This window comes from Bos grunniens, chromosome 10 (genome assembly GCF_055505025.1).
Source record: "Bos grunniens cultivar Pamir isolate PY7600 chromosome 10, Bosgru_T2T1.0, whole genome shotgun sequence".
Taxonomy (NCBI): Eukaryota; Metazoa; Chordata; class Mammalia; order Artiodactyla; family Bovidae; genus Bos; species Bos grunniens.
Window position 1 is genome coordinate 98998848 of NC_141174.1, and position 15138 is coordinate 99013985.

Genomic DNA, 15138 nt, shown 5'->3' on the forward strand with positions numbered 1-15138 from the left:
TATGTGAGATGAGTGCAATTGTGCAGTAGTTTGAGCATTCTTTGGCATTGCCTTTCTTTGGGACTGGATTGAAAACTGACCTTTTCCAGTCCTGTGGCCACTGCTGAATTTTCCAAATTTGCTGGCATATTGAATGCAGCACTTTCACAGCATCATCTTTCAGGATTTGAGATAGCTCAAATGGAATTCCATCACCTTCACTAGCTTTGTTTGTAATGATGCTTCCTAAGGCCCACTTGAATTCACATTTCAGGATGTCTGGCTCTAGGTGGGTGATCACACCATCATGGTTATTTGGGTCATAAAGGTCTTTTTTAAAAATAGTTCTGTGTATTCTTGCCACCTCTCCTTAATATCTTCTGCTTCTGTTAGGTCCATACCATTTCTGTCCTTTACTGTGCTTGTCTTTGCTATCAATAGTGACTAGTAATATAGTATACCCAATGTACATATAGTTATAAGAATTATCATCTGACATCATAAACTTCCTGGCAGAGATCACAGGCAAAACATTCTCTGACATAAATTGCACCAATGTTTTCTTAACTCAGTCCCCAAGGCAATAGAAGTGAAAACAAAAATAAAAAAAAATGGGACCTAATCAAACTTACAAGCTTTTGCCCAGCATAGGAAACAATAGACAAAATGAAAAGACAGCCTATGGACTGGGTGAAAATATTTGCAAATGATGTGACCAATAAAGGCTTGATTTCCAAAATATACAAACAGCTTATGCAACTCAATAACAAAAAAACAAACAACCCAATCCAAAAATGTGCAGAAGACGAAAGTAGACATTTCTCCAAAGGAGACATATAGACAGCCTATTAGTAAGCACATGAAAAAATGCTCAATATTGCTAATTATTACAGAAATGCAAATGAGAACTACAATAAGGAACCACCTCACACTGGCCAGGATGACCATCATTAAACAGTCTACAAATAGCAAATAATGGAGAGAGTGTGAAAAAAAGGGAGCCCTCCTATTCTGTTGGTAGAAATTTAAGTTGGTGTAGCCACTATGGAAAACAGTACGGAGGTTCTTCAGAAAACTAAAAATAGAATTACCATATGATCCAGCAATCCTATTCCTGGGTGTACATCCAGGCAAAACTATAATTTAAAAAGATATATGCACCCCAGTGTTCAGAGCAACACTATTCACAACAGGTAAAACACGGGAAGAGCCTAAATGTGTGCCGACAGATGAATGGATAAAGAAGCTGCAGTACATATACAGAGGAATATTACTCAGCCATTAAAAATAACTATTTATTTTTAGCAACATGGATGCAACTAGAGATTATCATACTAAGTGAAGTAAGTCAGAAAGACAAATACCATATGCTATCACTGACACATGGAATCTAACATATGATAACATAGCAAATAAACCTATCTACAAAAGAGAAACGGTCTCATAAACATAGAGAATAGACCTGTGGTTGCCAAGGGAAGGGGTTTGAGGGAGGGGTAGAGTGGGAAGCTGGGGTTAGTAGGGGTAATCTACAGGATATAGAAGGAATGAACAACAAGGTTCCACTGTACAGCACAGGGAACTATATTCCATGCTTAATGACAAACTGTAATGACAAAGAATGTAAAAAGTGTATTATATATATATATAAAACTGAATCATTTTACTGTACAGAAGTTAACATTTCAAATCAACTGTACTTCAATAAAAATAATTATCACATATAATCATAGATTCTTATATAATATAGTAATTAAATTACAATTATTATTATAAGTATATAATTATATACATTGTATGATAATATCATAAACTACTGCTGCAGTTTATGTATTGTTTCAAGGCTCGACTCTTTCAGATCTAGGATTATACTCATTAAACAAAATACATCCTTTACAGATAGCTACATAAGGGGCCATCCTTCAGATTTTATTTAATACTAGGAAAGCAAAGATGTTACCTGAGGACATCAAACAAAAAATGAGTGATGACAAGAACCTGGCAGTGGACTTCAAATATTCTGTACCGTCTGAGTCGCCAGGGAAGCCCCTGACTTCGAGTATTCTAAAATGAATTCTAGGCAACCTCTGCAGATAGGACATTTAGAGAACCTGTCTTAAAGCCATATTGCCTTTTCCTCAAAACACAGCCTTATCTTGCCTAAGCAAAAAGGAATCTAATCTAAGAAGCGTTTCCAAAGAGTAGAAATGTAGTCAATGCAATTGAAGAGCAAGCAGATGAGGAGCAGGATTCTGTCAGGTGTGGAGCAGCAACCACTGCAGTGCTGATGCATCGGTGCAGAAATGGAAATAAAAGCTTAGGAGATATACATCGATTTCTCATTCCGATTCGTTGTTGTTCAGTCGCTAAGTCAACCCCTTGGATATAGCCCTCTAGGCTCCTCTGGCCTCCACTATCTCTCGGAATTTGCTCAAATTCAAGTCCATTGAGTCAGCGATGCTATCTAACCTTCCCATCCTCTGCTGCCCCTTCCTCGTTTTGCCTTCAAGCTTTTCCAATTTTTCCTAGTTCTGATACAGGGAACAAATAACCAGGTTTCTTGTGGTCTGTGGCTTTGGCCTGCCTGTTAGATCTGGCCCTATTTGGTCCCTTTTCTGTTTTCCTCAGTGTCTTACAACCTGTTTCATGGTCACACTCATGCTGCTGTGAAGATCGGCAGGCACGCTGCCCGAGATGGGCAGTTCCCTGGCAACATGTCATGTCCATTTTGCTCAACATATGATTATTGTGAAATTGAGTATAATGGCTAATGTGTAAGTCACTTGCATTTCTATGAATATTTCTCTTTTGTTTTGAATTGTCACCTCAGTTCAGTTCAGTTGCTCAGTTGTGTCCAACTCTTTATGACCCCATGGACTGCAGCTCGCCAGGCTTCCCTGTCCATCACCAACTCCTGGAGCTTGCTCAAACTCGTGTGCATCGAGTCGGTGATACCATGCAAACCGTCTCATCCTCTGTTGTCCCCTTCTCCTCCAGCCTTCAATTTTTCCCAGCATCAGGGTTTTTTCCAGTGAGTCAGTTCTTTGCATCAGGTGCCCAAAGTATTGGAGCTTCAGCGCCAGTGCTTACAATGAATATTCAGCACTGATTTCCTTTAGGATGGACTGGTTGGATCTCCTTGCAGTCCAAGGGACACTTAAGAGTCTTCTCCAACACCACAATTCAAAAGTATCAATTCTTCAGCACTCAGCTCTCTTTATGGTCCAACTCTCACATCTTCACCTCAGCTCTCTGCTAGTAGATCTGCTTCTTGCTGCCTCTCTCATTATTTCAATTCCACTTTACTGATACCACCACCAACCTGCTGACTGTATAAGGCACTTTATTTCTCCAAGCCCCTAATTCTCACTTGAAAAATTGCATTAGCAATTAGATAATCTTTCAAATTCTTCCTCGCTCAAAAATTTGCTCACACCTCACAGAAGGGCAGGACTCCTCAGGATGATGGTCAACACCACCATAGAATAGCTAAACCCAAAACCAGGAGAGGAGGGTGGGTATCAGATACGAAAGTAAAACCCTACAGGAACCAATGTCAGAAAAAGGTTAATTTCAAGGCACAGGGTTAAGCCTAACAATTCCAGTCTAAGGGAGAAGAGATGATTTTTACTAATATTGCAAGCTTTCAACATGATTAATAAAAGTGGTATGAACCAACTGGGATCTTTTGATTAAGGGGGTGGCGTTTTTAAAGTTCAAATTACCTTCAGAGGGGACTGTTTAGTTGAGAGTGAATTGAGAAATGATCCTCTCATAAGAGCCTGAAGGTCAGGTGATATCAGCTTTGTGAAAAGTGTATTCCTTTAAGCTGGAGTTGAGACAATACAAAGCTGGCTGTTGAAAAAAAAAAGCGAGATCAATAATTCTAAATTTCCGCAGTCCAGACAAGCCTCTATTTTCTTTTTTATTTCTACAAAATCTCAAGGGGCTCTGTCTCAAAAGCAGAAAGTTATGGTAGCAGCAAAGGGTCGATAGAGGTCCACCAGGAAGAGAGATGAGAGAACACAGCAAGTGGGGGAGGGGAAAAAATGGATCTGGGAAGAAGCTGCAAGGAGGCCACTCTTCTGAAAAGGCCATTCTGAAGGGCATTCGCTGGTCTCCACGTGCTCTTGCATGAGTGCTGAATCTGGAATTTATTGCGTAAATATTTACTAAGTGAATGCAATGATTCAGAGGGCACACTGGACTACTCTCTTCCCTGCCTTCTTTTTGTGCATGTATGTATATGAACTTAGGTGTGATTACTAAAGACCTATGTGACTATAAGCATATTTATAAATTCCATATAGCACTCTTAATGTTATAATGACTTCACCGGAGCATGTCTTAAATGGTTGAGCTACACAGTACTATGTATTAAATATTTTTACACAAGTGTTTTAATATGACTGATTGTGTATGCCTCCTACAAGGATTCATCTCTGGGGCCAGGTTAATAGCTTACCATGCACCATCATTCCTGAGAATCCTGGCCTTCTTAACTCAGAATAACATAGGATCAAAAGGAAACTATGCTATGCTAAGTCACTTCAGTCATGTCCGACTCTGTGCGACCCCATAGACGGCAGCCCACCAGGCTTCCCCATCCCTGGGACTCTCCAGGCAAGAACCCTGGAGTGGGTTGCCATTGCCTTCCCCGATGCATGAAAGTGAAAAGTGAAAGTGAAGTCAATCAGTCGTGCCTGACTCTTAGCGACCTCATGGACTGCAGCCCACCAGGCTCCTCCGTCCATGGGGTTTTCCAGGCAAGAGTACTGGAGTGGGGTGCCATTGCCTTCTCTGCAAAAGGAAACTACTCTTCAGCAATTCCTACTGAGGAAAACATGTTTCATTGTGAATCTGGAGATCTATTCCCTCCAGATGGGCAATCTTCAACAGGATACCTCATCTCTCTGAGCCTAGATTTTGACATCTGTATGTCAGGGCGGTTAGGCCAATCTAGTAGTTTCCGAGTCTTGTTTTCTGAAGTTTTAAGTTTCCTCGAGAGTATCTTCGGTGCCACCTTAAGGGCCAGGAGGAGCCTCAAGTGACTTCTGGTTTTTAAGACAGCAGTTCTGCTTCTGTCTTACATGATTGGGACTCTGTACATGGGAAAAAAACTTTAATGCTAAAGAGGAATTTATCATAATCCAGACCTATAAATTCTGTAAGGCACCATATAACTGTGCTGTGCTTAGTTGCTCGGTTGTGTCTGACTCTTTGTGACCCCATGGACTGCAGTCTGCCAGGCTCCTCTGTCCATGGGATTCTCCAGGAAAGAATACTGGAGTGGGTTGCCATGCCTTCCTCCAGGGGATCTTCCCGACCCAGGATTGAAGCAAGGTCTTCTGCATTGCAGGTGGATTCTTTGCTGTCTGACCCACCAGGGAAGCCCACCATATCACACTTCCTCTGAGTTAGAAGATCTAAGCCACTTCCATTTTGGGGGATCCTGATAAAGAAAAGCTAAAAACAGTTCCAAAGAGGACGAGCTGTAAGGGACATGATGAACGCATTTCAGTGATGTCAGTGTTCCTTGCTCCCATCTGCATCAACTTACGTGGTGACAGCCTCTCAATCTGAGGTCCTCGGTAAACATAAGGCCAAGGCTGAATGCTTCTCTTCTCTTCCTCCAAATCCCACTCTCAGAATATTACCTAGCTCCTGTCAACTTCTCTTCTCTATGTATCTGTGAGTCTTAACCCTCACTTCTAGGATTGGAATGTTTCCATAAAATTACTCCAGAAGAAAGCTGTTCTATCAAGTATCCAAAGAACTTGTAAGGATTCTTCATATATTTCTATTATATCTTTCTAGATATCACCTTATTAAATGTCTTAACAAGGTTAGTTTATTTCAAGAATCACATTATTCCAACAATTAAAGTATTTGATTAGCACAAACCCAGTAAGATAAATAAATGTGAATGGATCTGTGAATTCACAGAAATGAGAGCTGACAACTATTGGAATCTGTGTTAAATCAGTGTTTCTTATTTCATAAAAGGTGAAAATCTAGCAAAAAACTTCATTTTTAAGGCCAAAAGGAGCAAGAACCCAATAAGATAAATAAATGTGAATGGATCTGTGAATTCGCAGTAATGGGAGCTGACAACTATTGGAATCTATGTTAAATCAGTGTTTCTTATTTCATAAAAGGTGAAAATCTAGCAAAAAAAACTTCATTTTTAAGGCCAAAAGGAGCAATAAGATATGAAGATGAATGACAAATAATGAAAACAGTTCCATTTTTTTAAGACATAGAAGTGAGAAATATGTAAAAAAATAATAAGTTTCTGCTTTTTATGGATGGCTTTGTATAAAGCTGTTTATTTTCGCTGTGTACCATGAAATGCATTAATCTTGTCTTTTGATAGCTCTGCAAAATAAATGCTTGCACTGTATTCTATCAGATACCTAAAGAACTTGAATTATTAAGGTCCTGTGACTGGTGAGAGTGTGGCTTGAATTAGCAGGACTCACCAGGTACAGTCATTTATGAGAAATGTAAACTACCACACAACATTCAAGGAGACAGAAAAGCAGGTGTTTGTATCTTCTGGAGGCAAAGAGAGTTGAGTTGAGAACAATGAAACTTTGTTGAGAGGATTCTAATTTCTACCTGTTCCTGTTCTAAGAGGTCTAGTTGGAGTCACTGACACTTTTAATTAACTGATTTGGGAATCAAGCTTAGCCTTGGGGGTGCAGAACAGCATTGAAACTTGTGTGATCTTGCTAGGGAAAGCAGCCTCCGGGACTCGGTCTAGCCTGGGGCTTCAGTTTACCTTTGATGCATGTGGATTTACCCTCAGGATCGTGAGGCCTCCCAAGAGCCCATGTGTGCAGCAATTTATCATGTTGTTAAGGGATAAATTTGACTCTTCAGCTTCCAGCGCTAATATGAAAGAGAGGCCCTGAGCAAACTTACTAGGCCTCGATGATACCAGGCAGCTCCTTTGTCCTGGTATCACACAAAACCTTTTTGCATTGCCCACTTCTTTGACCACAGGAAACAGCCTTCATTCAGCCTCCAGGACCTTCCCTGAGTTCCAATGGGCAGATTCAAACAGTTCTTAATCAGGGAAGGGAGGAGATGTGAGACCAAGGAGAAACAGTCAAGAGCAGCCTTGGGGCAGGCTCTTGGATCCCCATTAACAGATATACTCAACAATATCTTTGAGCCATTCTGCAGATACCGAAACTCCCTCCAGGTGGAAGGAGGTAATGATTACCAGTGGCATGCTGCCCACGAGCATGCAGACCCCAGACCAGCTGGACCTGAAGGCTGATGATGCAGACTCCTTACCTCACCACCAACCCATCAGAGGAATGTCCATGAGCCGATCATGTCCTCTTTGAACCATTACTGTAAAAATCTCTATCTTCACCAAGTTAGGATACAGTTTTGAGGGCACTAGCTTACTGTGCCCCCTTTTGCCTGGCAAAGTAATAAAACAGTCCTTTTTTTCACCTCACCCAAAACTCTGTCTCTGAGATTCGATTTGGCAATGGTATACAGAGAAGCTGAGCTTTCGACATCATAGGTGGTCTCCAAAAGGTGGTCTCTAAAACCGATAACTCAGGCTGGTTGTTTTATTCTACATGTTTGCTATCTCGGCAATAACTTTTGGTGTAAATCTATATCCTTCTTGAAAAGAAAATCTTCCATTGGTTCAGTGATGAAAATGAAAGGAGTAGTTTAAGTCCAAGGCATGGTTCCTAGCCAGAAAACGTAACAGTTTTGAACAGTGAACAGTATTAGCAAAGGCAACACTATAAAGACGGCAAAATGACGAGAGGTTGCCAGGAATCACTGTGGGTGAGGGAGAGGTGAGAGAAAGGGACAAATAGGCGTACAGGGCATTTTGAGAACAGAGAAGATATTCCGTACGATACTGTTACTGATATCATAGTGTTGCATGTATGATACTGCACACTTGTCAAAAGCCATAGGCCTGAACTACACAAAACATAAACCCTAGTGTAAACTATGGACTTCAGTTGATACTTTATTAATAACAGTTCGTCAGTTATAATAAACATACTACACAAATGCAGGATGTTCAAAGGAGAATTGTGTGCAGGCAAGGGGAGCACGTAAGAACCCTTTACTTTCTGCTCAATTTATCTATCAATGTGACATTGCCCTAAAAAAAAAAGTATCAGAAGGTAGCTCAGATACAGAACAGGAACAACTGTAGAAATACTGTAGAAACAAAAAAAGTGGTCCATGGAACCATTTCAGCTAGAGCCACACTTGGTGTAAATGAGATATAAAGTGTTTACTAAAATGGTATAAGTCATTATCTGGTTACATTTAAAAAGAAAAACAAACTTTTAACTGAACAGTGACATTGAAATAAGCCAAAAGCCTTTGTACAAGTATTTCTATGAGGCAACCAGTAAGACTACTGGGCTGACCTTTTTCACAAGTAAAATTTAGTAAGAGTTTTCAGAAGTGTTTCATGCTGTGAATTTAGTAGAAGAGATCTGCTTAGCTACAAAAACATGTCTTCAGAGTGGAAGAAAGGAAATGGACATATACTAAAGGAAAATGCCTTTGCCACTGTGCACATCCAGGGAAGAAGTGATCTTGGAATCTAAGGAGTCCGAGGGCAGACTGTCTTCTCTGATACCTAGCAAATCCCCCCAGGACTCAGGGTCACCGTCCAGAGCTGCTGGCCACCTTCCACTCTGCATAACACATTTCATCTTCCTCTTCAGCCATGGCCACGTGTCTGCAAATTTTATCATCACTGAGGCAGTTTTGCTGATTTAGTTTACTAGCAAATGATTATAACGTAATAAAGGTTTGGACTTATTTTCGTCTTTAAAGCTATATACCTACAAATGACTTAAGCTCACGTATCTAGAAATGTTAAGGGTCTGAAGAGTTCAGTTAAAGTTTTCAGTGCTAGATGACTGTTAGGTGGAGAGAAGAAATGAAATGTTCCTTGAAATGAATCCACTGAGGATTCTCAAAGGCCTTGGGAAGGTCCCTTTTGAATGAGGAGGTCTGCTTTAATTTGAAGGACTTGAGAACATTCAGTGCCCCAGCAGAAGGAAAGTGAAAATCCTACTGTATTTCAGAATAAATGTTTGAATAATGAAGCCAACTATACAGGAGCAATGTAGATGGAAGCCATATGGACAAAAACAAAAGGAACATATAAAAACAACTCAGGCTAATATCTTCTTTTCTATAGAGATCAAAACAAGGTTTCAGAGAGGTAGGGTGGCTCATAAATATGATAGCAGTAGAACAAATCAGAAAAAGTAAACATTTCTAGCTCAAAATACAATTAACCTTGCACTTTGCAATTACTTGTGTTTTTCAGTCTTACAGATCTTCTTTGAGCTACATATGCTACTGAGAAAATTAGCCTGTTACATAGCAATAACATTAAAAGCATTACTTTGAAATGTACTACATATAAAATAAACATTGCCTTGAAAACTGGGAGGTTGCTAGGGAATTATGTCAAGTGCAATCCTCTCCAGTTATATCTAATTTTTCCATTTTATACCTTCCTCAATCATTAGGGCTTAACCCCTACAGGAATTTACATGAGGATAGCTTACATACCTCAGCAAATATAAATTTTCCAGGGGTTCCATTCAATCCTTAGAAGGTCTTAGGCACTAAGCTAAGAATTTGGGTCAGGGTCAGCTGTTCTAGAAAAGGTCAACACTTGGGTTCCTGACTATATGGGGGTTTGTACAGAACAGAAGATGGAAGTGGGCCTGGTCTATGTGGACATTTACATTTTCCCCTTCTGTTTCTACAGAATGAATCCAGGGGAAAAAGGCTTAGTGGCAAGCCAAATCAAGTGATTTGAGTTATTTTAAGAAGAAGCAATTCATTGCACTGGTTGCCAAACTTAAAATGCCTGGACAGCCTGTTCAAAGAGCCAGCAGCAGGAAGAGGAGGGATGGTGCCAGAAACTTGGGCCAAGAAGCAGGAGAGGACTGGGGAGCCCCCCTCCTGAGGATCAGCATGTCAGTGGTGCTACTTCTCAGGGGTCTGAGAAAGCAAGGGACGCCATTTCCACAGTGGGTTGGCTCCTAAGATCTTTCTTTTCATTCATGCTATCAGTCTCTAGGAAAGGGGGCCATTATTTACTGATAAAATGGGAGTAGATAACAAAGGGAAAGAATTCATCATGAGATTTGGATTTCTCTTCTTTTCAATGCTAATAGCTATAGCATGTACTGTACTTCACAGAATCCAAAGCGTTGTCTTTATTGCATTTAGCATCTTGTTAAACCTCACAGCTTCCCAGATGGCTCAGCATTAAAGTATCTGACTGTCAATGCAGGAGACCCTGGTTTGATCCCGGGGTCTGGAAGATCCCCTAGAGGAGGAAATGGCAACCTACTCCATCTAGTATTCTTGCCTAGGAAATCCTATGGACAGAGGAGCCTGCAGGCTGCACTCCATGGGGTCACAAAGAGTCAGACAAGACTTAGCCATTGAGCACATATGCAAACCTAACAGCACCCTGTGAAACAATGTGCGTTTGCCCACTTAGAGCTGAGGAACTGAGGCCGAAGGAAACTGTAACTGACTGGTTCAATGTATCAACATAATAAGTGGCACAGCAAGAATTTGGAAGCTCAAGTCAAGTGTATTTCATTGAAAATGGAACCAAAGGTCCATTCCTAATCCACGCAGGAAGACTTCCTTAGTTATAGCAGTAAGAAACTGAGCACCGAGTAAATATCTGGTCCTGTGCTAGGTATTCGGCATGTCTGACTCTTTAAATCATTCTAAAACAAAACAAAGTAAGAGAAAAACGTACTCACTGATGCAAGGCACAATGTGGACAGAGATGACCTGAGAATGATTTTCCAGGAGAGAGGGAGCCTGCCAAAATTGGTGAAAATTTTTGAAAGGAAAATTTTAATTTTCATTCAACTCTAAATGAAGAAGACTCTGCCAAGGGGTGCTGGCTAAAAGCAGCCTCTAACTGGAGAGATTCCACATTCATGGTCATGGCTATTAAACTGTCAAGATTCTGATTTTATAAATCAGTTGCTGCAAATAGAGTCACTTTAATTTCTGGAATCTAAAGAGTATCTTCATCAACCACAAATGAGATGGTAAACCAAAGGCCATTTTATTTGTATTTTTACCTCTTATTTCAATAACCACAAATATATCTAGGCTAAGTCATTTCTAGTCAGTGCTATTATCTTTTGAGGAGGAAATTTACCAATACCTAAAAAAAAAAAAACAAAAAAAGCATGCCATGCAGAGACACAGTGTCACTTTAAATATAAAGTCCACTTAGGCTTAATGTTAGGCTTAATGTTAATATGAGGGCCGTGCAGCTGGTCATTGCTCAGATGTACAGAAAAGCAGATTCTCCATCCAGAAAGCTTCCCTCTTTCCAGGCTGGTATGAGACAGGAAACTGTCGAGTGCTTTCAAAGGAAGACACTGTGACTGATGGGCAGCTCAAATATTACAGTGTATTGGACCTCAGATAGCGCTGCATCTAATTTTCTGGCACATATTTGCCTTCAGGGAAAGGAAAATGAGTTTTGCTCTAAAAACAGAGCATTAATTAGACATGGGTCATAGCTGATGAAACAGAATCTGGCTTCACATATGTCCTTAAGCCCTCCACTTCCAATGGTGCTTATTCAACAGGAGCCGCAGTTTTATCTGCCTACTTTCAGATGTAGTGCCAACCCTTTAGGAACTTACACTTTATGAAATGTCCATGTCTAATACAGTCACAGTTGCTATGTTCTAGCTCTCTGTTCATAATTTTGCAGTTTTCTCTGAATATATTTAGTAAACATTCATTCAAAAAATTTAACCTTTAAAATATTTTAGTGCAGATTCTGTATAGTCCCCCTGGAAATGGAGTATCTAAGGAAATGACGTATCCTAAAAATATTGAGCTGAACTAGGTTTAGTTTTTTTTTTTTAATTATTGAAATATAGTTGACTTACAATGTTGTGTTAGTTTGAAGTGGAAAACAGTGGTATATAGACTCATTTTTAGATTATTTTCCATTATAGGTTATTACGAGATACAGAATATAGTTCCTTATGCTACACAGTAGGTCCTTATTGATTATTTTATATAAGTGTGTGCCAAGTCATTTCCATTGTGTCTGACTCTTTGCAACCCTACAGACCGTAGCCCAGCAGGCTCCTCTGTCCATGGGATTCTCCTGGCAAGAATGCTGGAGTGGGTTGCCATGCCCTCCCCCAGGGAATCTTCGTGACCCAGGGATCAAACCCAGGTCTCTTACGTCTCCTGTATTGGCAGGTGGGTTCTTTACCACTAGCACCACATACAGTAGTGTGTTTATTTTAATCCCCAAATCCTAATTTTTTATGTTTATTAGTAAAGTAACATTTCATGTTTTTTCTGGCCCTCATTTAATAGGTTTTTAAAACGTGTTTCTAATAGAAAAAAGAAAATTAACCTTATTACTTCTGCACTGCTGAACTGCTCTTCTGTAAAGACTTTTGAGAAGGGTGGCCTTGGGCTGTAGGGGTCCTTCTGTTTATCATTCGGAGTGCTGTCGCTGGAGCGCTGTGGTCTGTGTGTGATGGTCCTCCCGCTTCTCTTCCAATCTTGTGTTAGTACATAAGCACAGGAGAGCATGTGGCCAAAGGGCAGAAAAGAGGACTTGCCTGGTGAGGGAAATCTTACCCGGTAGTTAGAATAGAAATTCAAAATAAGACGAGAACAAAATCTATGAGCCGTGCTCCTCACTGCCTCTCTCATTCACGCCCCGATTTTCTTGCAAACTGACTCTTTCTGGAGTCCTGGATACTGGGCTTCCATGAAAGAGTCAGACATGACTCCAGCTGTGAGATGTCCCCTCTCTGGTAAGGGAATTGTGGCACGCATGCAGCAAAGTGATCTCAGTAATCTACAACGGTGTGCTATAAAGGCTAGAGGAGAGATATAAAAAGCCTGATGATGAGGTGGTTCTGCACCTTAAGAGAAGAAAAGCTTCATGAAAGAAGCTTTATTTGGGTTGATCCCTGAAGAATAGCAGAGTGGTTCTCTCCACACGGCTTGCCATTCCACCTCCACAGTCACCTTTCCAAACCCAAGTTATCCCTCCTTTGGACTCTAGCCTATTTGTGAAGCCACTCCCGAGGCCACACCGGAATCTGTTCATGCCTCTTTGCATTCCTTGGACCAGCAGTCCCTCCGCACTCCTCTTGTAGTTCTTCCCTGTCTACACTCATCTGTGAAGTTAGTGCTTGGCTGTACTTGACGGCTAGTTCTTCCCAGCCTCCCTTTGTCCCTTTCGGCATGTAGCCTGGTTTGTATCACAGATCCCCAGGGAGTCTCTGTGACAAAAACTTGAATGAACTAATTTACCTTCCTCTTCGTTACATCCACTGGCCTGTGGAGTTACATGCCACGTCCTTCAACAAAGGGGGGCAGTCCAAGAAATTGCTTCTCTCCCTTTCCTGATACTGGGGGGAAGTACATAAAGAAGCTTCAACTTATACACGATGAAGACTGGACTTACAGCACAAGGCTGCAGTCTGCATGTTTGTCTCTTATAAGATTGCATGTAACTCAGGAGGAAAGCCAATCTAAAAACCTGATGCTGTGTTATTACACAGCTTCCTACGAATTCCTGGGCTGAAAGTGGGACGTTATATCTGGTTATGTTATATTATGGACCCTAATTTTAACTGTGAATTGCTATTTTCCTCTGAAACACACTGCCCTAATTTTGTCTGCCTCAGGAAACACTGTTGGCCCACATAAAACATTTTAAAGGTAAAATGCAGCTTCTTAAATGGACACAAGTGAACGAGTAGAACTACTGACATGGCCTAAGTTAAATATATTTGTGACTGTTTACTAACAGTAAGAAAATAAATCAGACAAAAAGATTAATTTTCAGTTGCTTCAGGGCTAACTCTCAGTTAAGTTCAGTTCAGTTCAGTCACTCAGTCATGTCCGACTCTTTGCGACCCCATGAATCACACCATGCCAGGCCTCCCTGTCCATCACCGTCTCCCAAAGTTCACTCAAACTCACGTCCATCGACTTGGTGATGCCATCCAGTCATCTCGTCCTCTGTCATCCCCTTTCCTCCTGCCCCCAATCCCTCCCAGCATCAGAGTCTTTTCCAGTGAGTCAGCTCTTCGCATGAGGTGGCCAAAGTACTGGAGTTTCAGCTTCAGCATCATTCCTTCCAAAGAACACCCAGGGCTGATCTCCTTTAGAATGGACTGGTTGGATCTCCTTGCAGTCCAAGGGACTCTCAAGAGTCTTCTCCAACACCACAGTTCAAAAGCATCAATTCTTTGGTGCTCAGCTTCCTTTATAGTCCAACTCTCACAACCATATATGGCCACTGGAAAAACCATAGCGTTGACTAGATGGACCTTTGTTGGCAAAGTAATGTCTCTGCTTTTCAATATGCTGTTTAGGTTGGTCACAACTTTTCTTCCAAGGAGTAAGCGTCTTTTAATATCATGGCTGCAATCACCATCTGCAGTGATTTTGGAGCCCCCAAAAATAAAGTCTGACACTGTTTCCACTGTTTCCCCATCTATATGCCATGAAGTGATGGGACCAGATACCATGATCTTCGTTTTCTGAATGTTGAGCTTTAGCCAACTTTTTCACTCTCCTCTTTCACTTTCATCAAGAGGCTCTTTAGTTCCTCTTCACTTTCCGCCATAAGGGTGGTGTCATCTGCATATCTGAGGTTATTAATATTTCTCCCGGCAATCTTGATTCCAGCTTGTGCTTCCTCCAGCCCAGCATTTCTCATGATGTACTCTGCATATAAGTTAAATAAGCAGGGTGACAATAAACAGCCTTGACATACTCCTTTTCCTATTTGAAACCAGTCCATTGTTCCATGTCCAGTTCTAACTGTTGCTTCCTGACCTGCATATAGGTTTCTCAAGAGGCAGGTCAGGTGGTCTGGTATTCCCATCTCTTTCAGAATTTTCCACAGTTTATTGTGATAATCATGATGGTGTGATCACTCACCTAGAGCCAGACATCCTGGAATGTGAAGTTAAGTGGGCCTTAGGAAGCGTCACTATGAACAAAGCTAGTGGAGGTGATGGAAATTCAGTTGAGCTATTTCAAATCCTGAAAGATGATGCTGTGAAAGTGCTGCACTCAATATGCCAGCAAATTTGGAAA

General features: G+C 41.0%; 1 protein-coding gene across 11 annotated transcripts in view; it reads right to left on the reverse strand.

Moving 5' to 3' along the window:
• The window catches only part of KCNN2 (potassium calcium-activated channel subfamily N member 2), a 504825-nt gene that overhangs the window by 213853 nt on the left and 275834 nt on the right, over window positions 1-15138 (reverse strand). For 2 of the 11 annotated variants that reach the window (XM_086323285.1, XM_086323288.1), the window contains exon 3: window positions 3705-3834. The exons of the other annotated variants lie outside the window; for them this stretch is intronic. The gene's annotated coding sequence lies outside the window, so the exon portion shown is untranslated. The remainder of the gene's footprint in view (window positions 1-3704; window positions 3835-15138) is intronic. 11 annotated transcript variants of the gene reach the window in all.